The sequence below is a fragment of the Podarcis bocagei genome (assembly GCF_964188305.1).
Source record: "Podarcis bocagei genome assembly, chromosome: 10".
NCBI lineage: Eukaryota > Metazoa > Chordata > Lepidosauria > Squamata > Lacertidae > Podarcis > Podarcis bocagei.
Window position 1 is genome coordinate 24,269,868 of NC_138135.1, and position 22,464 is coordinate 24,292,331.

The following is a 22,464-nucleotide window of genomic DNA, read 5'->3' on the forward strand; positions in this document are numbered from 1 at the left end:
CTAAAGTCTGATCTGCACAAGCCCCAGAAGTGTAGATTGGGTTAGTTTGCATCAGAATTAAGGATGGGCAAATATGTCAGTTTTGTTTTCCATCAGTTCTCCCCACCCCCACCTCATCTTAGGTTCAGTTATTCACATTTGCACTTCATTTTAGGACACATTTCTCCCAATCTACATAATTTTATATACTATTTTGCTTATTATATATATTTGTTGCAAGCAATCTCATGCAGTTTTGCAATTTTGAAAGCAATTTCCCCATATATAATGCATTTTCAATTGTTATTTTCAGTAACGTAAGTGTTCTGGTACAGTCCGGTCGATTACTTGGCTGGGGAACTGCAAGGCAAAATTCAGAGAAGCGCAAATTTTGCAGGATGGCTCTGTTTCAGTTCTTGTACTTTGGAAAGTATGGACAGTGGCATCGCAACGGGGGGCGGTACGCCGCTGGTTCCATGTTTGTGGGGGAGATAAGAAATCACCCCGTGGGGGCTCACGGCAGCACGAGCAGCCATCGCGCCACTGCAGACACCTTTGGAGGATCCTCCGTTCGCAGCTGTGGCCGCGAACAGAGGATCCTGGCACTGGCAGCAATCCGCTAAGTACAGCGCATGTGCGCTGTCGCGCACATGTGCTGTATGTAGCGACGCTGCACATGCACTGTGTAGCGGTTTGCCCCCGGTGCCGCTCCAGCACCGTACAGATGGTGCCAGGGTCCCTCCTTCGCCGCTGCAGCCACGAACGGGGCTGTAGCGGCGACGGAGGGATCCCACTACCATCCATATGGCGCTGGAGCGGTGCCAGCAGCAAACCACTACACAGTGCATGTGCGGCGGCGCTACGTATGGCGCATGCGTCATATGTAGCGACGCCACACATGCACCCTACATCGTGATGCCCGCCCTGGGTGTCATGACGCCTTCCTTTGCCCCTGAGTATGGATTAGGTAAATTCATTGTTACTTGGAAACTGAATTAAATTCCCTCCATCCTTAATCAGAATCCACATAGGCTAAATCCCTTAAGCAATCCTCTTTGCTTGTAATGTCTGGAAAGTCTCACAGTGTCTGAGAAGGATCTTATGTACAACATTATACATCTTTTTCTGTTCAATTGGCTAGTATGTTAATGGGTCTGGTGAAGCAATAAAACTTCCAGCACATCTGCAAAGCTAAGCAGGGTCTAGTATAGTTTCAAACTGGATGGGGACCGTATGCTTTGCAGAGAGTTGGACTAGATGACCCTCCCAACTCTACAATTCTATGATACTGCACATTACTTAATGCCGAGTAGGATATACCTTAGTGCCTTTGGAATAATATTTGTTGAGGAGTATGAAGCTCAACACTGGTTCACACAGAGCTAATAATTTTAGAAGATCATGATGTTTTCTGCAGAAAAAAGAATTCTCCCTCACTCTTAGCTGCCCTCACAAAATTGACCTTAAAATGTAACTGTAGATACTCCACAAAATAAATGCAAAACTAATAATCACCTGTTAGTAATTTAATCAATGTAATTCTCATTGGGGTGACATGTTTTTCAAGGAAAGGAAATCTCAGGATTCATCTTCCTATTAAAGGGCAGTGTTTGACCCTAATCAGTTGCCATTGCACTGAGGACAGCCCCTGACTCCATCATTGCTTCTTGTCTTCCTTGAGTGCATCCTCTGTCCATAGAAAAGTCCAGACAGAAACTCAATACTTTCCTCTCTATTTCCCTCCGCTTCCTCAAAGCTTTTTAATATTTATCCATATTGATCCACCATAATTTCAGAGTGATGTTATTACCAAATAGCTAAATGGAGCTCTCTGCTGTTTCATCAAATCCACACTTAGCTGAGATCATGGAACTTGTTCCATTATCCTATTAGCCTTCAGGGGTAATTCCCCAGGGGGTCCACTGAATCTTCTTCGCTTCTCATGTGTCTGGCAGAGAAAGAAAACAGCTTGTAGGGTCAGCCACAGATGAAAGTAGGGAGAGAGGGCATTTCCTTCCACCACCTTCGGACACCTCAAGTGGAGAAATCAACTCCTCTGAGTTTTATGGAAGCAAAGGTGGGAAGGAAGCCTTCCTGTGCGCTAAATTCAGAGGCAGCCAATATGGCGCTCTTCAAATGTTGGGCTCCAAACTCCCATCAGACGCAGCCAGCATGCTCAGGAATGGTAACAGTTGTGATCTAGCAACATCTATAGGGTACTGCATTGGCTAACCCTGTGCTAACTCTCCTTATTTTTTGCACATATTGAAGATGCAAGCCTTCTAGTTTTGAGATTTATTTGTTTTTTTTAAGTTTGCTGTGTGCTTCATTGTCCAGGGGTCTTCTTTCCACACCAGCACTTCTTTCAACATTTCCTAAATTGAATCTTACAAAGTGTCTAGATGGATTTTGAAATATACTCTGAGAGAATTCTCAGTTTCATAGAGTTTATTCCAGTTTGTAATAGAAACAGTCAGTCACTGGGTGTGTCTGTCAGTGCTTGTGTGTGTCTGGACCCTCCCAGACCCTAGGGTATATATCCTTTGTTCACACCCCAGGTCACACCTGATAGGCTGATTCAAACTTCCCTTCTGGGCCAGACTGGACAGCTCCAACGGCCAGTCAGATTACTATAATCTAAAATCCTACCTGCCTATTATTCTGGGATTGAAGCTCCAGACATAACAGATTTCTCACATGGCAGCAGTGGGTTGATAGTGGAATTAGGGCACCACTGAATTTTCACGCAGTTCAGATTTTCACTGTGAGAGGAAAATCTGTTTCTACCTCCCCACCCCTGTGTGCGTGTGCTTCCCCAGATCTCTTCACAGCCACTGATTCTGAAAAGGTTCAGAAAATGGCAACCAAAGCCATCAAGGGTTGCAGCATTTGGGGCTTGTAAGTTTAGAGAAAAAGCATCTAATAGGCGGTATGATAGAAGTGCATACAATTATGCAAACTGGGGAGAAAATGGACACATCCTCTAGCACTAGAACCTGCTGACATCCATGAAGCTGAACACTGGACAATTCAGGACAGAGAAAACAAAGAACTTCTTCGCCTAGCACATAGTTAAACTATGGCCTTTGCTCCCACAGCGATGGCCACCAACTTGGATGGTTTTAAAAGAGGTTTACAAACATTCATGGAAGAGTAGGCTATCAAAAGCTCCGAGCCACAATGGCTACATTCTCATTCCAGGGCTGAAGGTAGTATGCTTCGGAATACTGGTTGCTGAACACTATAGGAGGGGAGAGAGTTTTTGCACTCAGGTCATGCTTGTGGGCTTCCAATAGACAGCTGGCTTGTCACTGTGAGAACAGGATTCTGGACTAAGTGCGCCACTGACTTGATTCAGCAGGCTCTTCTTGTGTTCTTAAAATAAAACAAAGCATGCAAGCAAGCAAGAATAGGTGTGTTCAGGCTTTTATCTTTCCCACAGCAACATATCGATGGTACATTTTTCAAAAATCACTATTTCCATTACACCTTTGGCCTAATTCTTCAGTCCTCATTCTCAGCTGAACCAAAGCATAACAGTACAATCCTATGCATGCCTCCTCAGAGATCGGAATGTTAGAGAACTTTGATGAAAATGGAAACAGGAGCGGAAATTGCCATTGTTTGCTTATTGTCCCATGTCTAGAACAGAACTCCATCCAGTGAATACAATCAGTGTTGGATGTTGTTGTTGCTTTCAGTGCACAAATGATATGCAATTGGTTATGTTTTTCTGCATTTGCATTGTGTTTCTTTTGAGTTGAAATGGATATGGGGTGGAACTACATAATGACAACATAATTTTCGCCACAGTGGACAGCAAGACAAATAACGTAGACAAACTGCAACAGAACGGAAGCAGGCCTGCATGTGATGAAAACAGTGTGGAACAAAAAACAATGAATTCTTGCAACCCTGCACAGAGGTGAACCCCACTGAGCACAATGGGACTTACTTCAGCTAATTGGGTATAGGATTGCAGCCAAGCAGAGCAAAACTAATTTTCCTTTATGCCAAGGGTGGAGGAGATCTACTGATATAGCTAGTGCCAAATCTATTGACCTGCTGTTTTGTAATGCTCAGAGCAGGAGGCAAGAGGCAGCATTTTCTCTCTCCCCCCCCCCCGCCCCCATTAAATGCAGTCAAAGGCAACTAACTATGCCAGCCACAGGGTTAGCATACAGTTTGACCACTATAGTTTGGGGAAGCAAAAGAGCTGGAGATGTGGGACATACCCCTGGCCCCCAAGCCCAACAGCACTTTTGCAGTATCTATGTCAGTGGAGCCAAGGCACGTCCAACAGTGTAACACTTGTCCCACCAACATATCTCTCCCATTCTTTCAGCCTCCAGGGGAGGACAGCATTTCCCCCTGATTATTTGTAATTCAATTTTATGCCCTTCATCCCTGGCTAACATCATCTCTCCCTCCCTTCCCTTTGTTACCCTACTTCCTTTCTAAATTTTGGCAACCTTCTTTTTCACTTACATTACCCTGAAAAGTGTAATGTGGTGAAGGGAGGGACAACTGAGTGCCCATTTGGGGGGATATAATACCATAGCAATACAGACAGTAGACTCTCGCATAGCAGAGTGACAAAGTGAGATTTGCACTGCCCAATGAACCAATGATTGCCTCGGCTCTCACCTTTTTATCACCATCACTTTAACCCAGAAGCAGTTGAAATGGTATCATCCAGATGTTATTGGACAACAACTCCCATCATTCCTGACCACTACCTACTCTGGCTGGGGCTGATGGGAATTCTAGTCCAACAACATCTGGAGCCACCACATTGGCTCCCCTTGTTGGCCAACAACAATCCAAGTGTCTTGCCCCTGGATCCCAGTAACATTTAACTAAAGCAGAAGTGTAATGTAAGATCAGTTCAGAATATGACACTCCATGTCATTGATTATCACTGGTGTCAATGATGTCATGTCATACCTTGTGTTAACTGTGACCATAGTAGGGTTCACTTGAACAGCCTCTGTACACTTTCATGTGCATTGGCCAAAGCCAAAATGGGCTGCAGTTAGTGTCACTGTGAAAGAGCTGTCCATGCGCATAGCAAGGTGCCCTTGAAATGTTTTAAACTGCAACTCCCATCCATGTTGTCTGGGGTTGGTAGGAGTTATAGTCCAAATTTTTGGACGGCATCAGATGGACAAAGGCTGATGTATGGCGAGAGATGGAAAAGAAGTGGAGAAGGGGCAGATGCCTTAGCTTTAAACTATAGTTAAATCCAAATTCTCAGATCCCATTGCATACAATTTTAAAACACCAGGCCAGATTTAAATATAAGTGAAGACTAGTGGGTCAGTATTTTTTAAGGAAAACTGGATTTAGATATTTAATTTTAATAAAAGCTACTGCAGCCTGGAAACCAAGAGTGGTGGCAGGAATGTTGCCCAGGTGGTCTTTAAAAATTGATTTTAAGATTAGGGTTTGGCAAGGGCAGGCTGGGGTATCTAGAGCAGCCAGATCTAATTCCAACCCATCTTGGTCTACTGTTGCATCATCATTTATTATTCACAGTTCAGATAGCTGATCTCCCAGAGGAAGAGTTCTCTTTAATTAGCATCAGCACCACAGGGTGAATGGTCATTTGACTGATTTTGCTTGGCAACGAAACTTTAGGACACCTACCACTATTCTAAAATGCAGTTAAGGAAACATTTAAAAATAAGTACACAACTAGTTTTGCCATAGGGTGGCATCTACTTGAGCTGACTTTATCCTGACTTTATCATGATTGTATGATCATATATCATCACAAAATCATGATTATATTATTATATGGCCTGCTTAAAATCCTTTAACTTCACCATCATTAGGAACCTCATTGAACCCCTTGCCAGAACAGATGATATCCTGTTGCACTCAGGTTTTTGCTTGTGGGTGGGCTTCCCTTAGGCATCTGGTAGGTCAATGTGAGGACAGAGTGCTGGGTCAGGTGGGTGTTGGGCCTGATCCAGCAGGACTTTTCTCAAGTTGTTTAAATCTCTATGCACCACACACAACAAGAATGGGGAGCCTGTGCCACCCCAACCCCATGAGAGGTTGTTGGACTCTTATGATCATCCTCAACCATTGGTCTGACTGAGGCTGATAGGAGTTGAAGTCAAGCAAGTTCTGAAGAGCCAAGGGCTCCCCATTCTTGGCACAGAGGGTTCAATTGAGTCCTGGGTTCATATCCTGACTGTGTGGCTTTAGTTAAGCCATCATCTTTCAGCCTAGTTCTCTTCACAAGCTAGTGGGGAGAATAAAATGGAACAGCACCGCATATGGAAGACTGGAAATCCAAAAAGCCCAACGTTAATGAGGCCATGGAAGACTGTGTGATTGCTGCCCCTCCATTCCTTGGACCTTCTTCTCATCCTATCCTCACACTTTCTATGGAACAATATAAAATTTCCATTTCCTATAGCAGGTGAAAAGGAAGTACGTCAGATGCCCAGTCTCCTGCTGCTTTGCTAACACTACAGGTGAAATTGGGTTCCCTGTGTTGCAATTGAACAATCAAACTGCCAGTGAATAGTTTGAAAGTACAGTTTAGTAAGATGGCAACCATGTTGCACCTCAGTAAGCCTGGGTCTGGTCAGTGTCACTGGGACACTGTCTAGACTTCCTTGGGTGCCACCTTAGCTTCCATAGAAAAAAGTTAAGATATAAAATTTAAAAACGCAATCACACACATATACACACTACCCTAAGTTCTTTCAAGCTTGGGAAGCGGATGTGGCATGGAGAAAAAAGCAGCTTTTAAAAACATCCCATTCGTGACAGTTGCATTGTATAAACATCCTTGTAAAACTCCCGCTAAATTAGATTCTTGAAAATAGGGTTGCAGAAGCAGCTTTTTGCTGCTTTTTTATGCTAGAAAACCTCACTTGGCATCCAACCATCTGCAGTCTTGTCCCCGTCAGCCTCTAAATGTCATTTCATCCAATGGAGCGGAAGGAAAAGTGACCAACACTAGCTGGTACCGATGAGAGTATATGGAAAGCTCCACCCCTCTGCTTATGGCTGGGTACAAGAGCGCACACTCTCCACGGGTAGAGATGTGGAGGAACAGGTTCTTCTGCACGTCACTCAGCTCTCCTTCATCCCATCTCAATACACCAGCAGGGCTCAAACAACAGGAGGAATCCAAGGGGAACAATTGGGCCCTCGTTCCACTTCTAACACTTCTCTTACAGCCTGTTAATGCAGAAGATACCAGAGAGAAAAGCCCAGGAAAAGTCCCCACACATTTTGCCCCTTGTAATTTGCTCAGAGTCGACCCAAACTGGTTCGCCTGGTCAGTGCATCATCATGCCACCCATCTAGGACCCAATAAATTCATGAATGGTGCTCATATTATCTGCACTCAGTGTGAACTTCTGCTGGGGAATACCAAACACTGCTATTGTTACACAGAAGGAACAGCACCCTCGCTCTGTTGGAAAACACAAAACACACATCCAGAAGCCACTCCAAAGTCCCCCATCAACTTTCTTCAATCCATGGAAACATTGGAAGTTAAGGATGTCTGTTGCTGAGCATCCACCCCCGTTTACACTGAAAAGAGGGGGGAAGAGAGATCAAGCAGTTGCCTTTGCAAACCAAATCCACTTGTACTTACTTTGAGTTGCAAAATCTCCCGTCTCTGTTAAACAGTCTTCAATCCCCCGTGAGGACTTCTGAGCTTTCACTACACCTTCACTCGGCAAATGCAGCACTTTCCCGCTTCTCTCTCTTTTTCTCCCCTTCTCGAAAATTATTGACTCCTTTTCTTCCTTTGCCCCTTTTCCAATGTCCCTCTGCTCCTCCTCCTCTTCTTCTCAGTTTACCCTCTTCCTCTTTCAATTTCCCCCCCAGAATTTCTCTACTCAAGGCAGGGAACCTGATCCTTGCTTTGACTATAGAAAGAGCAGACTGTGAGTGACTGAGTGAGCGAGAGAAAAGAAAGGGAAGGAGGGGGGGAGAGCAGAGCACAGTTCCCTCATGTGATCTGACTGGGAAGCTTATTAAAAGCAGGTCACTCAAGGGGCAGTCTCTCCCACCAAGACCGATGGAAAGGCAGGAAGCAGGGGGGGGGGGGAATCGGAGAGGAACTCTCCATCAGGAATGACATCTTTTTCAAGGGGCTTCAGTCAGTGCAGAGGGAAAGTAAGAGGATACTATTCAGTTCCTCAGAAACTTCAGATGCAGGAAGCACCCAATCAGTTTGTAAGCTTTTGCGCAACCAGTGAGTATCAACCCTTTTTGCTCAGTCCGTAGCAAAAAGTCAGCACTTTTTCACAACAGCTGGCCGAGGTGCATTTTGCCAAAGCTCATCAGAGCTGGAAACAGCTTGAACAAACAGTCTACGCAGGTGAACACTGCAATTTTAGTCACATACACGAACAAAGGATCACAACAGCTACATCTGTAAACAAGGGCCCAGTGCCAACAATTAGGGATAAGTGATTCTGCCAATTTCAGATTTCCTCAGCTTCTCATTTTTTCAGATACAGTGGTACCTCGGGTTACATACGCTTCAGGTTACATACGCTTCAGGTTACAGACTCCGCTAACTCCGAAATAGTACCTCAGGTTAAGAATTTTGCTTCAGGATGAGAACAGAAATCGTGCTCCGGTGGCGCGGCAGCAGCAGGAGGCCCCATTAGCTAAAGTGGTGCTTCAGGTTAAGAACAGTTTCAGCTTAAGTACGGACCTCCAGAACGAAATAGGTACTTAACCCGAGGTACCACTATATTAAGTTCTGCTCTCCACATTTCCACATCACTTGGTGTTTTTTGAAGTCCTCATGAAAAACCGCCAGCATTTTTCAGTGAATTTCTCCTCATATACAATTTCCGCCAGGCACCAGGCGAACCTTCCTGTGGAGAGCATTCCACTAATGGGGAGCCACTACAGAAAAGGCCTGTTTCCATGTTGCTACCATCTGGACCTTGTGTGGAGGAGACACACGAAGAAGGGCCTTAGATGATGAATGCAGCAGAGTCTGGGATAGGGAGAGGCAGTCCTTGAGGTATTGCAATCCTGATCCATCAAAGGCTTTAAAGGTCCAAATCAGCACTTTCAATTGGGCCTGGAAGCTAATTGGTGCAGTAGGGCCAGGATTGGTGTGATATGCTCAAACCATCTTGACCCAGGGAGCAAGCTGGCCAGCTGAAGCTTCCAAACCAACTTCAGAGGCAGCCCTATGTATAATGTGTTGCAGTAATCCAACCTAGAGGTTACCAGAGCATAGATGACAGGAGTTAAGCCATCCCTGTCCAGATAGGGGTGTAGCTGGGCCACCAGCCGAAGCTGATGGAAGGCACTCTGTGCCACCAAGGCCACCTGAGCCTCAAGCAAGAGCAGATGATTCAGGAGTACCCCAACCCACATACCTGCCCCTTCAGAGGGAATTATGATATGCCTTATAATATGGCAAATGAAGACAATTGACAACATGCATCTGGGGTGCAAGGTTCAGACATGTACTAAGCATTATTCTTAGCCTTGAAAGGCCTCGTCCACAAGACTTGAGTCCCATTTTGCCCTGCAAACATCCCACCCACCCTTGGGTTAGGGTCTCACTGTCACTGAGCTTTTTGAGTCGCTGGTTGACAGGGCCGAAAAGGATATTTCTTCTTTCCAACCTCAACTGGCCTCTGGTTGGTGCATTTTCCACCTTTCCCTCAGTGAAATACAGCTTAGTTGTATTAGGCATTGGCTGGTTTGGTAAGAACCATGGGTGGAAAGGGCATAGGGCAGGAAATACTAAATAGTAAGCTTGGGTTAGGGCCTCTGCTTGGCAGGAATCTCTCACCCTGGTCACCCAGTGAGATCCTGGAGGCTTGGCTCGCACCACAACAGAACTCGATTCTCAGAGACTCCCAGGGAAGGGGCTATGCACTTCCCAGCCCCAGCAGAACAACTGTTCCTTACCCAACTGCCATGCCAACCTCAATAACGATTTGGCCTGATTATCACTCAACACCTGATGTTCTGTCTCAGTTTATTTCACCACCCCTAAGAGACCACATAATACGCCTGCTTGGGCAAGCAGGTGGACCAGTGAAGCCAAACCTCCTTGAGAAAAAGTGTTTGTTCGCCGGTGATGGCAAAAAGCAAAACATTCCTCTGCTTAGGTTTTGATTCTTGCCCTCAGGGCTTCCTTCAAGCTCTTCAGTTTCAGATGGATTATGTATAAAGGCGGTGTTTTTAAGGAGAGGGTGGGGGAGGAGAGGTAAGCGATAAAAGTTGCCGAAGTCAAATCCCTACTTTCAAATAGACTGAGAAAACAGCCTGCAAGGAAAAGGGGATCAGAATCGGTCAAGAATAAGGCATGCTGGGAAATCTCCATAGACTATGAAGCCTGAGCCTTCCTGAGGCAGTTCATTGAGTAAAAGGGAAGGTATGATGGAGTTCCTTTGAAGAAGGATAGAAAAAGCTAGCATAAGTGTTCATCTGAAATCTGCTACTTTCTTTCAAACATCTCCAGTAGGCTAGTCCTCCAAGGGGTGAGGTAGGTACCCAAAAATATCTGTGGAAGGGAACATAAGAGGAGCCTTGCTGGATTAGGCCAAAGGCCCTGCACTCTGGTCCAATCAGATGCCCAGATAAAAGTCATAAGCAGAACCTGACTACAATACAACTCCCCTCTCCTAGGGTTGCCATATTTCAAAAAGTAAAAACCAGGACATCCCAAGCTTTTTTTAGCCAAAGTGATTTTTGGTTTACTTGCCAAAGATCCAGGACAAACCTCCGCCTTAAGGAAATTCCCCCTTGACGTCACTTCTACCTTTGAAATCCCGGTAATATCCGGGAAAATCTGGACGTATGGGCAGCCCTACTCTCCACATACAATGCCCAGCAAGTGGGATTCAGAGACATGCTGTTTCTGACAGTGGAGATGGAACATAGCCATCATGGCTGCTGGAAAATTGATTGCCTTACCCTCCAGGAATGCGACTTAATCCTCTTTTAAAGCCGTCCAATATGACATCTTGTGGGGTGCATGTTTCCCCTCAGAACTGAAGATGTTGGCACACTTGCAATTATTCTCGTAAAAACATAAGTGTTCTCCTTTAATAAATGCCCAAGTGTGGGATTAAGGAATATGATTCCAAAGAACTTCACCCGTTTCGAGACAGGTATGAATGTGTCTATTATGAGGCATATAATATACCACCTTAATCTGATGTCTCAGATGCAGCCTAGTTTGGGAGGGGGCTCATATATAATTTTGAATGCCTTTCATCAGGAACCACCATCTATGGCGAGGTACTTATGGTAAGTACATAGCATCATCAATTGCCCTCTGTTCTGTGGCTACAGAAGTAAGAGGGAGCTTGCAGTCTCTAGCCAGGTGTCAAAGAGATGCTGGGAACTTTCCCCCCACCCCATTCCATTAAGACTCATAGAACTGTAGTGTTGGAAGGGACCTTAAGGGTCATCTAGTCTAGCCCTCTGGAATCACAGCTAACACGCATCATAAATAAGATCTGAGGCCTGTTGGGATTTCTGCGCACTCCACCTCATTTCATCAATAAGTATGTTTCCTAGATCACTGCACTACTGAAAGTATGCATTGAAATGACATTCCTTATGTCATAAGGAGGTACATAAATCATCTCAACAATCCTTCTTTGGGGATGGTTTACTTATTGCATTTATAGTCCACCTTCTTCTCCAAACTGCTCCCCCTCCCCATTTAACCCCCACAAGGACCCTTCAAGGGAGGCTACTCTGAGAGACATGATCACACCTCAAGGACACTTTCCAGCTAGGTAAAACTCTCAAGGAGGATGTGAAGCAGTGCCAGAAGGCTGCATGGCTAGGGAGGATGTGGGGTGAGTCCCATGGGCCGGGTTAAGAAACTTGGAGGGCCACATTCAGCTTTGGGCATTAAGTTACTCATACCAGCTCCACTCTGACTGGCAGTCAAGTTTCTAGTCGTAGAGGAGATGCTACAGAAGAAACCCGGGTCATTCTGCATGTCCTTCTACCACTGATCTATGGATGGCCCTTCTGGTATTTATACCCAAGTGGTATGTACTAATCTTGGATCCTAAAACAATAGGCAAGTAGGATCCTAGAAAGCAACAACTGATTGGCTTGCAGGGAAAGACCAATCAGGCTCCAGGAGGGAAGCAGAATCAGCCAATCAGACGGGACTCCTTGTGTAAATAATATATATAAAAGCCTGAGGTTTGAGGGGCAATTCAATCACTGTTTTACAAGCTACAATAACGAGCATGAAATCACTACAGGACTCTGAGTATATTTCACCAAGCATATCTCTCTCTCTCTCTCTCTCTCTCTCTCTCTCTCTCTCTCTCTCTCTCTCTCTCTCTCTCTCACACACACACACACACACACACATCTTATTTGATCTGTCTGAAAGGCTTACTAAGTGGAATAGGGCCACACCACACCAACAAAAGTTTTCTCTCTTTCTCAAAGCAAACAAAATTGCACACATGGCTCCATCAGCAGGTCAACTCATCTTGATCTTATCCCTTTGTTCCAGATGGCCCAGAAATATCAATTTCTTTCTTTCATCCACGCCAGCCTTTAGCCTCTGCAAGCATGATAAAGCTGGGGGGGAGAGAGCAACCCCATTCCAGGAAAACAAGAGAGAGAGAGCACACATGACCATTTTAAAGATTTACCCCCACCTTCTCCTCCACTGTTGTTTTCAGAGTTATTGAGCTGCCAAGCGTCAGCTGTGAGTGCCCACAGCTGCCACCTCATCTACCATGATCAGATTTCCATTAGCGATCCTGAATTATTTAGCTGAAATATCGAGCATGGGGCTTGAGCTGCTTTCGGTCTACCTTTCATAACATGCCTGTGCCATGACAGGAATCTCTTCTTAGAAATTAGTCAGCCTCTGGGGCTTGAGGGGCAGGCGGGTAAGCTGATGGAGGAACCTATGGAGGTTTAAACAGAATTGAGCGCACAGCCACCCACCATACTATTTCAGATCCTGCACGGCAGAGACTGGCACAGGCTGTGGTCTAAAGGCAGATGAGGTGACCAGCTTCCTAAGCTAAGCAGGTCTGGGTCTGGTCAGTGCCCGGATGGGAGACTGTGTGGCAATCACATGTACCCAGCTTTGGGTTCCATGATGGAAGAAAGGTGGAAGCAGGAAAACAGGCCCAGAAAGACTACCTGGGAAAAGCAAAAGTCTTTCTATGGGCACATCCACTTTCAGATGTGCTTGCAATCCTCAGTAAAGAAATGGGATGGTCTCTTTTGCAGATGCACTTCTCTGACATTTTGCAGACAAAAGGCCAAAACTCAGTTAAGTGATCCGAAAAGCATTCTTTCCCCGGTTGATAAGATTTTCATTTTGCGTGAACCATTAACATCAAATAACTTCTGCACATGTGACTAGAAAATAGCTGGCTTTGTAATTTTGAACCTGGAGTCAGCACCAGCTGGTACTGTACGAGAGAAAGAAAAAGTGACCTGTAAGGTAGCAGCTTTTCTGTGTCATTCTCAAAAATAAGTTTAAAGTGTTTCAGTCTTTACAACCCGCAATGGGGTGACATCATTTAGCTGCTTCAGGATAGCCTTGTATGGTCCTCCTTTTTGTTTGTGGTGATTCTTTTTTCTGTTCTACTTGCAATACTTTACATGGGACAAATTTCCTGCTCTCTGGGCTTTGAACTCAGAGACTTACAAGGAAGCAGATACAAGCTTCAGTTGGGTTGCCCCGAGTTCCTGATTCAACAGCAATTGGAGCAAGAAGCAGCTGCCTAGGTCACCTTGCCCTCAGCACCCAGGCTTGCTCCAAGTGACCTTTGTCTCTACAATGACATCAACTCTACTTAACCATTTTCAAAGTAAGTCTTGCTTGCCAGGAGCATTGAAAATTGCCTTATCCCAAGCCAGATCATTGGTCCACATAGCTGAGTATGGTCTACATTGAGTGACAGCAGCTCTCCAGGATTTCAGATATTCCCATTCTTCCTTGGAGCTGCTGAGGATCCACCTTGGGACCTTCTGTAGGCAAAGCAGATGCTCAGCCTCTGAGCTGCAGTCCTCCCTCAGGTATCCTGGACCCAAGCCACCTTTCAAAGGCAGTCATCCAAACTGTGATGTTTATCCCTGACCTAAGTTATGAGAAGGAGCAGGGTTCTGTAGATATCAAATTCCCACGTGCCTCTTTCCTCTTCACTGTTTACAGTGATCCATGAAGAAGTCTTGGATGTTACGCTGCAGCCTTCCGCTCTCCTGATCAGCAATTCTCAGGCTATTTCTCACAAGTGGGACAGGAACAATACAACTTCTTGAGATGACGGCTCCATTAAGGTGGCATAAATTAGGCATAAATCGCACTATTGTCTAACCATTGTTGGCAGCAACAATGCTGCAATATTTGTGTTTCAGGATTAATACTGGATATACCTTCAAAGGCTGTAATGCCATTAAACATATTTGTATTGTATTGTACCTTCAAAGGCAGCGTAATATTTAATAACAAACTCCTGCTATTAATTTCATCCTATTTAGTCATTGCTGGTTCTCTTGCACTTAAACGTAATGCCTGTTGCTCTGGGAGTAAAGGAGCCTGAGTTCCTGCTTTTCCAGCTGAAATGCAGTCGTGCTTTTATGCAAAGGCTGCATCTGCAAATGGCACATAGTGTGTGTGTTTTGTGTTTTAATTGTAGACTTGGAAGGGACCACTAGGGTCATCTAGTCCAACCCCCTGCAGTGCAGGAATCTTTTGCCCAACGTGGGGCTCAAACCCATGACCTTGAAATTAAGAGTCTCTTGCTCCACCAACTGCTATATCAAAATTTATATACGCCATTTGTCCGTAATAAAACTTCTAAGCAGTTTACAAGTAATATTAAAATTATCAATAAAAACAAGTATGCATAAAGGTATATATGTTAATGAAAATAACACAAAAAATGCATTATAGTGGGGGAAATTGCTTGCAGAAATGTGTATATTGGGAGAAATTTTCTGATGGAGGCTTCTTTAATAATAATAATAATAATAATAATAATAATAATAATAATAATAATAATGGATTTTCAAACAGATGTGGAAATGTGGAGGACGGAATTGAAGGCTGGAAGAATGAGAAACTAAGAGAAACTGAGGAGGCCCCAAATGTTGTTGCTCTTTGAGCAGATGGAAAAGCCTTGCAGTCCCACTGCTCTCCTGATGGAATAGCTGCTGCAGTTGAAAGGTGAGGGCAGAGCCTGATGGAACTGGTCTATACTGGAAATGAGAGGTATTTTCTGGCCTCGCTGGGAGGTGTTTCATCAAACTCCATTCAGAGAACTTCATCACGTCACCGTGACCTTGAAGATACCAGAACAGCAATGAATTCCTCAATGCTCGAATATGTGTGTTTTGCAATATAACACTTTCCAGCTGATGAATATAGGACTGGTCCCCAGAGTGGTTAGCATTACACCTTTTGAACATTTCCTCTTAAGAGGATGCACAGGAAGAGTGAGAGAAACAAGAGCTAAACACTCTGAGCAACTGATCTGCTCTTCCAGAGAGAGAGGGATCAGACTTTCAGCTTCTGTTGGAATTTAAAAGTGCTCCAAGCTGCATCCCCTCTCTCTTGATTTTCATGTAGTGACTCAGTCAATTACAGATAAGATTTCCAGGAGGAAAGCATTTATTCTGTACCATAAGCTTAAAAAACAACAACACACAGCACAAGAAGCAACACAATGTATTATGGTTCAAGAGTGCGCGCGCACGCACACACACACACACACACACACACACACACACGAGAGATGAGAAAAATGGGGTCCTGGAAAGCAGGGTGATTACAAGCTGCTCAAGAGAGGCAGCTTATGCTCTTTGTCAAGAGCATAAGATGAGCCTGCTGGATTCTGGACATGGCCCTTCTAGTCCAGAATCCTATTTTCACAGCAGCCAACCAGATGCCTATAGGAAGCATACAAGCAAGACCTTGAGTGCAACTGCACTCTGCCCACCAAGTGGTACTTTGAGATTCCCAGCCACTGGTATATACCACCTCTGACAGTGGAGGTAGAACATAGCCAACACCTTTTGTAACCCATAATTGAATATTTGTATTATTTAACTTGGGGAAGGACTTGCAAGCTGCGCAGTAAGCAAACAAGGAGTGTATTACAGCTCCATCTGAATGAGCTGCTGGTCAGAGGAGACAGTACTGGTCTGATTGGGCAAACAGTTTGAGCTGGTAAGAACATAAAAGCATCAGAAGAGCTGGATCAGGCCCATGGCCCATCTAGTTCAGCATCCTGTTCTAACACTTGCCAACCAGATTCCTGTGCGAAGCCCACAAGCAGTGTTAGAATTCCTGTTCCATGACTGCAGTCACGGGATTTTTGTCTATCACATGACGGTATATGTTTTGACTCCACAGAGTGGGAAGTGATGGAAACAGGATGTTTGTGTTACTGTGTTCCGTGAAGTGGGACTATTGTCCTTTGTTCTTTTTCTCTTTGCTGTCTGATGCTAGAGAGAGAGGGAGCCATGTTGCAGTGCTCTCTGTGTGTTTATATGTAAATAAAGTAGATTAGCCAAAATGCTGAGTTGCTGAGGTCTGTCATACAAGTTGCGCAAACTCTGGGGATACCTAAGTGTGCCAGTGTCAGTTGGCATCGGTCGCTGTGATGTTCGGTCTGAAGAAAGCTAATGAAGCTCCTGAACAATCTACCAGGAAGGAGGGAACATGCCAGTCAGGCATGTGTCTCTGCCAGAGTCCTACTCGAGTGTAGGCTGAGCTCCTGACAAGCAGCACTCACCCGTCTTTTGGCTTCCAGCAACTGGTATTCAGAAGCATTGCTGGCTCTAACTCTGGAAGCAGAGCAGAGCAGTGATGGCTAGTAGCCACTGATAGCTTTAATTCCCACGAATCTGTTGTATCCTCTTTCAGTGACATCCAAGTTGTCATTACTGCTGTGTCTTTCTTGCTGAAGTACAGATGGAGGAATTTGCCCATTGCTCTTCCTCTTGGGACCCAAAATGGGGCTGAAAGAAGAAGTACATGAAATGCAGCTTCATCTGCCCTCACTCACATCAGTTGGATAGGCTATGTGAGTCAATGACATCATCCTGTTCACTATGTGATTTCCTGATTGGCTGGGATCACCTTATAGAAAAAATAAACCCTTCACAGAAAATGGTGCTGAAACAACAGCACAGTGCAGAACATTGACTATTTAAAAATGGATGGGAAATGCAAGAGATTAGAAGGGACAACATAGGATAGCAGCAGAGGAAAAGGTGGATAACTTTTTGCAACCAAGGGGCTGGATCCTTAGGTTACCCAACCCCCATGGACCATTTTGACAGGTGATGTGTTTTTCCTTACCTGTGCAGCTTGAAATCGAACCACATGTGCAAAGGCACAGGGCTGGTGATCAGTTGACTGCGAACCCCACTTTGGGTAGAAAGCCAAATCGCTACCTGCCCCATTTTAGAGTGTTCAAAACATTTCAGCTGTATTGTCACAGATATCCCTGTAACAACCCTGCAAGGTAAGTATTATTATCCCCATGTTGATGATATAAAGGGCTGAAGCTGAGAGAAAGTATCTTGCCTAAAGCCATCTGTTGAGTTCATACCAGAGGCAATATTTGGACTGGGAACATTCAGATCTGTTGCTCAGCCTTTCAGCCAACTGCTTTACACTGACTCTTATTTACACTGGGCTCCTTAGAGAGTTTCTTCTACTAGCACCGTCTTCTGCACAAATCTCTCATTGTTCATCAGAAACAGCAGAGCAATCTCACGACAGGAGAAGAAAAGCAGTTGTTCCCTAAAATATAGCACTCACCTGCTTCGGGAGGTAGAGTGGAGACTAGATTTTGCTTTGAGCCAAGAATGACAGTGGGAAGAGATCACATCCTGCTTTATGCCAGTGGCTCTCAAACTTTATTATACTGAAAATCAACATTCATTTCTCTGTGGACCACCACATTTCCATACCTTACGATAATCACATGTGGGAGCAATTGAAAGGTCCCTTACCTGAACCTGCTGCTTGATGCTGCCTGTTTGGTTCAATTTGTCCTGATAAGCCAGGGATGGGGAATTGGATTGGGTTGGTGGGCCAGAATCTAACCTCCCCCAAAGCCTGTTGGCTGTTTTGACAGATAGGTAGCTTGACCATCTGTCAATCACCATGGCTCATACTGATTGGTGGGGCTTGGAAACCCTACTTTTGGCAGGGAGCCACATCTTTACCTTTATAGCAGGTAGAGGTATAGTGATCACAGCTTGTGGGGAAATGACCCCATGGACCAAATTATGCCTAGAGGTCAGTGTTTTCCCACCACCGTGATAAGAATTTCTTCCTCTTCAACATCCTGGTGGAATGTGCTGCCCTTCCTACTGCAGACTTTCCGCGGAAAACTTCCGGGTACCTGGTCCAAATGCTTCCTGCCCTACAACTGGCTTTTTCTCCATCTGGTTCCGTGGATCATGCTAGCCTTCTTCGTCATTTTGCAAAGGAGTGTCCTGCCTCATGAGAAGTTCAAGGGAACTGGCTGGTATAAGTTATACAAGAAATGCGAGCCCCATCAAAGAAGTGGAAAGGAGAAGTAGTACAACAGAAAAGATGAACACCTGAAGAAGCAAGAGAATTATAACACTAATACAGGATCTGCCAAACTGGTACCATTCAGATATTTTGGACTACAAGTCCCATCAGCCACAGCTTCCTGCTGGAACAATTGTTTATAGAGTCACATCCTGCAAACTGTGGCCTGTTGTTAGACATGACAGTTTCAGGTATAGGTAAAAAAGGTAAAGGACCCCTGGACAGTTAAGTCCAGTCAAAGGCGACTATAGGATTGTGGCACTCATCTCACTTTCAGGCCGAGGGAGCCAGCGTTTGCAACAGACAGATTTCAGGGTCATGTGGCCCACATGACCAAACTGCTTTTGGTGCAAAGGAACACTGTGATGGAAACCAGAGCGCACAGAAACGCCATTTACCTTCCTGCCACAGTGGTACCTGTTTATCTACTTGCACTGGCATGCTTTTGAACTGCTAGGTTGGCAGGAGCTGGGACAAAGCAATGGGAGCCCACCCCGTTGTGTGGATTCGAACTGCCAACCTTCTAATCTGCAAACCCAAGAGGCTCAGTGGTTTAGACCATGGCTTGGTGACAGTGTATAGGGTCATATTTTTAACTGTTGCATGGCTATCTTTGCAAAGTGCAACTAATGTTCCAGAACTAATTGATGGTTTTGTTAAGATGGATCACTCATCATTATTACACAAGACTTCTTGTTTTCCTGGAGCAAGGTGAGCATTGACCTGTTTATGTAAACAAGTCAATCACCATCTTTCTTCAAGGAAACAGCCAGCCTCATATAACAATTAGGGACTGTTTTGGTTGACTTGGTCTGTGTGCTCAGCAAATTCTTTTGAGTTCCTAATCATTCGTACCTGCCTGAAGCACTCATCTTTTCCTGTTGAGAGGGGAAAGCAATCACTTGACAGCATTCTACTTCGTGATTTATTTTTTATACAATTCTGCAAGAGTCTCCAAGATAGAAAGTGTATCTTTTAAAAAATTAACATTTCTATTTTTGTTCTTTCCACTCCAGTTGAGAACCTCTGTTTGTGAACTCAGTGATCAAGTTGGCTTTGTATGCATTGGGAATTGAAGACAAAAATAGGAAAGAAAATACTTTTCCACTTACAGGAGAGAGAGAAAACAACCTCTGCAGACTTTTCTCTCAACTCATCCATTCCATCTGAACTCCAGTTCTGGATTAAAGCACAGCATTGCCACTCTCCCCCTGCCCTCCACAGCTTTTCTCTGCCAGCTGGCAGCCCCTCGATACACATCTCAGGGATACGCTGCAGTGTGGTCAGATGGCATGAATGAGCCCTTTGTGATATTATTGCAGCACTTGGAACAGATGTGAGGTTGAATGATATGATATCAACAAGTTCTGGGGCTCTGGATGGTCATAAAATCTTAACTGGAGACATATTTTGTTGTTCTCCTTTTCAGCTTGCATCTTTCATTGTGGGACTGAAAAATGTTCTAAAAAGAAAATGGGGAAGGTTCAAAACTTCCTTTCCAGCAGTATCACTAGGGATGTGCCAGTTGTAATTCAGGAACCGTTTATAAAACATGCCCTATCCTCTCTTCCCCTCATGTGTGATGACATAAGAAGAGCCCTGATGAATCAGACCAAAGGACCGTCTAGTCCAGCATTTCTGTTCTCACAGTGGCCATCCCAGATGCTTATGGAAAGCCTACAAACAGAGCCTGAGTGCAACAGCTCTTTCTTCACCCATTATTCCTAGCTGCTGGAATAGCTCAGTCAATAGAACATGAAGCTCTTAATCTCAGGGTCATGGGTTCAAGCCCCATGTTGGGCAAAAGATTCCTGTATTGCAGGGGGTTGGACTTAGATTACCCTTGTGGTCCCTTCCAGCTCTACTGTCCTATGATCTTATGATGAACTGTGATCCAAAGGCATACTGCCTCCAACAGCGGAGGAAAAACATGGCCATCATAATTAGTAGCCATTGACAGGCTTAGTCTCCATGAATTTATCTAATCCTCTTTTAATGCCATCCCAATTGGTGACCAGCACTACATGTTATGGGGACAAATTCCACGGTTTAACTATGCACTCTGCAAAGAAGTCCTTTTGATATTCTCAAAGTACTCAATGCTCCCCAGTAGCTCACAATGATTACTGGACTGAAGTTGCCTGCTCCAGGACCATCAGGAATTATGAGGAATTCTCAGTTCCTGGTGTTCTTACAGTGAATTCATACCAACATACAAGAAGGCACTCCAGCAGCCCTCTGGCAGTGCTTCCATGTGACAGCCATTTAGATACAGTGGTACCTCGGGTTACATACGCTTCAGGTTACAGACTCCACTAACCCAGAAATAGTATCTCGGGTTAAGAGCTTTGCTTCAGGATGAGAACAGAAATCGTGTTCCAGCGGCGTGGCAGCAGCAGGAGGCCCCATTAGCTAAAGTGGTGCTTCAGGTTAAGAACAGTTTCAGGTTAAGAACAGACCTCCGTCTGCCCCTAGGTCCTTTTCACATGTACTACTGGCAACCCAGGAGTCACAAATCTTATATTTGATGCATTCTGAATGCATCCTGCACAATGAAATTCATGACAATCTGGATTTGAAAACAGCTCAGAGCCAGAGCATTATAATTAATAGGATGGACAAACAATGCCTTGCTGAGCTTCATCCCCCGCAGTCGGTAATAAAACAGAGGGTCAAAGACATAAATCTGGCTTCTATTATCGATCAGAGCACATTGCCACTCAGCTAGGCATAATGACAGTCTCATAAAACACTATTCATTCCCATATAAAATTGTCCCTTCTGTAACACAGAATGATGATATTGATAAGTTCTGCGTGCCGGGCATTAGATATTGCACCCATAACATAATAGTTTTAATAGCATTCAAGGCAATAAATTCGATGTGACGACAGAGCAATGCAGGAACCAAGCGCCTGCAAGGAACAGCGAAGCCAAGAAAACAAAGCATGGCTGTCCTTTGTTGTTAAAGACGTCAGGTGAGTCCTCCTGGATCAGCATCTTGTTCTCACAGTGGCCCACTGGATGAGTTGCTCCACAAATTAATTTTGAAGGAAATTGCATTTCAATACCCCAGCTAACCAGGCTGTTTCTGTTTTACAGCCATGTTTCTGAAACACTGGGCCAGGGCTAGGGACAAGGGAGAAATCTGACTCTGTTTGCATTTACAGGCTGACCTACCTGATTTCCAAAGCAATAGGTGAACAGAAATACAGACACTTTTTGAAATCCACATTTCTCTGAATTTTGTATTGTGGATCTCCAGCCAAGGGGAAAATATTTTTATTTTATTTATTAAATTTATATACCACCCTTCAACATAAGATCTCACAGTGGTACACAGAATGCATATACTGGGGTAAAGAGTGCATAAGCGTGCATATATTGGTGAAAATAGCATGAAATGCATTATATTAGGAGGAATTACTTTGCAAAAATTGATATATTATGTGAAATTGTATTAGAAAGATGCATATACTAGGATAAATTCACAGATGAGTTTTCATGAGGACTTTTTAAAAATAAAAATAAATAAATGCAGATTGCAAAATGGCATCCATGTTCTCACAGTGGCCTTGGTTCAATGTCTCCCTTTCCTTGATCTGCCATTTTGAAATACAAATCCTTTCTGTAGGTCCATTGAATTACTAATGTGGATGTCAAACAAAGAGCACTTTGTGTTTTAAGGGAGGCTTCCTTTTTGGCCTAGAAAAGCATCCTTTTCCAGGCCAGGTTAGTGACTTGGAAACACCAGGGCAAGGCTGGTGGTCCTGATTAGCCCAACACAAGCTGTGATTGGGCTTAGGAAGGGATGGTAACTCAGCTTTCGAAAAGCATCCAGCCATATGTCACTCTTTTGGGCATGAGACCATCTTACTGTTTTATCATCTAGATCAAACTCCGCTGACCTGGTGCGCTTCAGATCT

At 44.5% G+C, this 22,464-nt stretch overlaps 1 protein-coding gene across 1 annotated transcript in view; it reads right to left on the reverse strand.

The window, feature by feature from the left end:
* PTN (pleiotrophin) overlaps positions 1-7,943 on the reverse strand; it is a 94,385-nt gene extending 86,442 nt beyond the window's left edge. Inside the window, exon 1 of the mRNA XM_081212088.1 lies at positions 7,607-7,943. The gene's annotated coding sequence lies outside the window, so the exon portion shown is untranslated. The remainder of the gene's footprint in view (positions 1-7,606) is intronic.
* Positions 7,944-22,464: the final 14,521 nt, after the last annotated feature.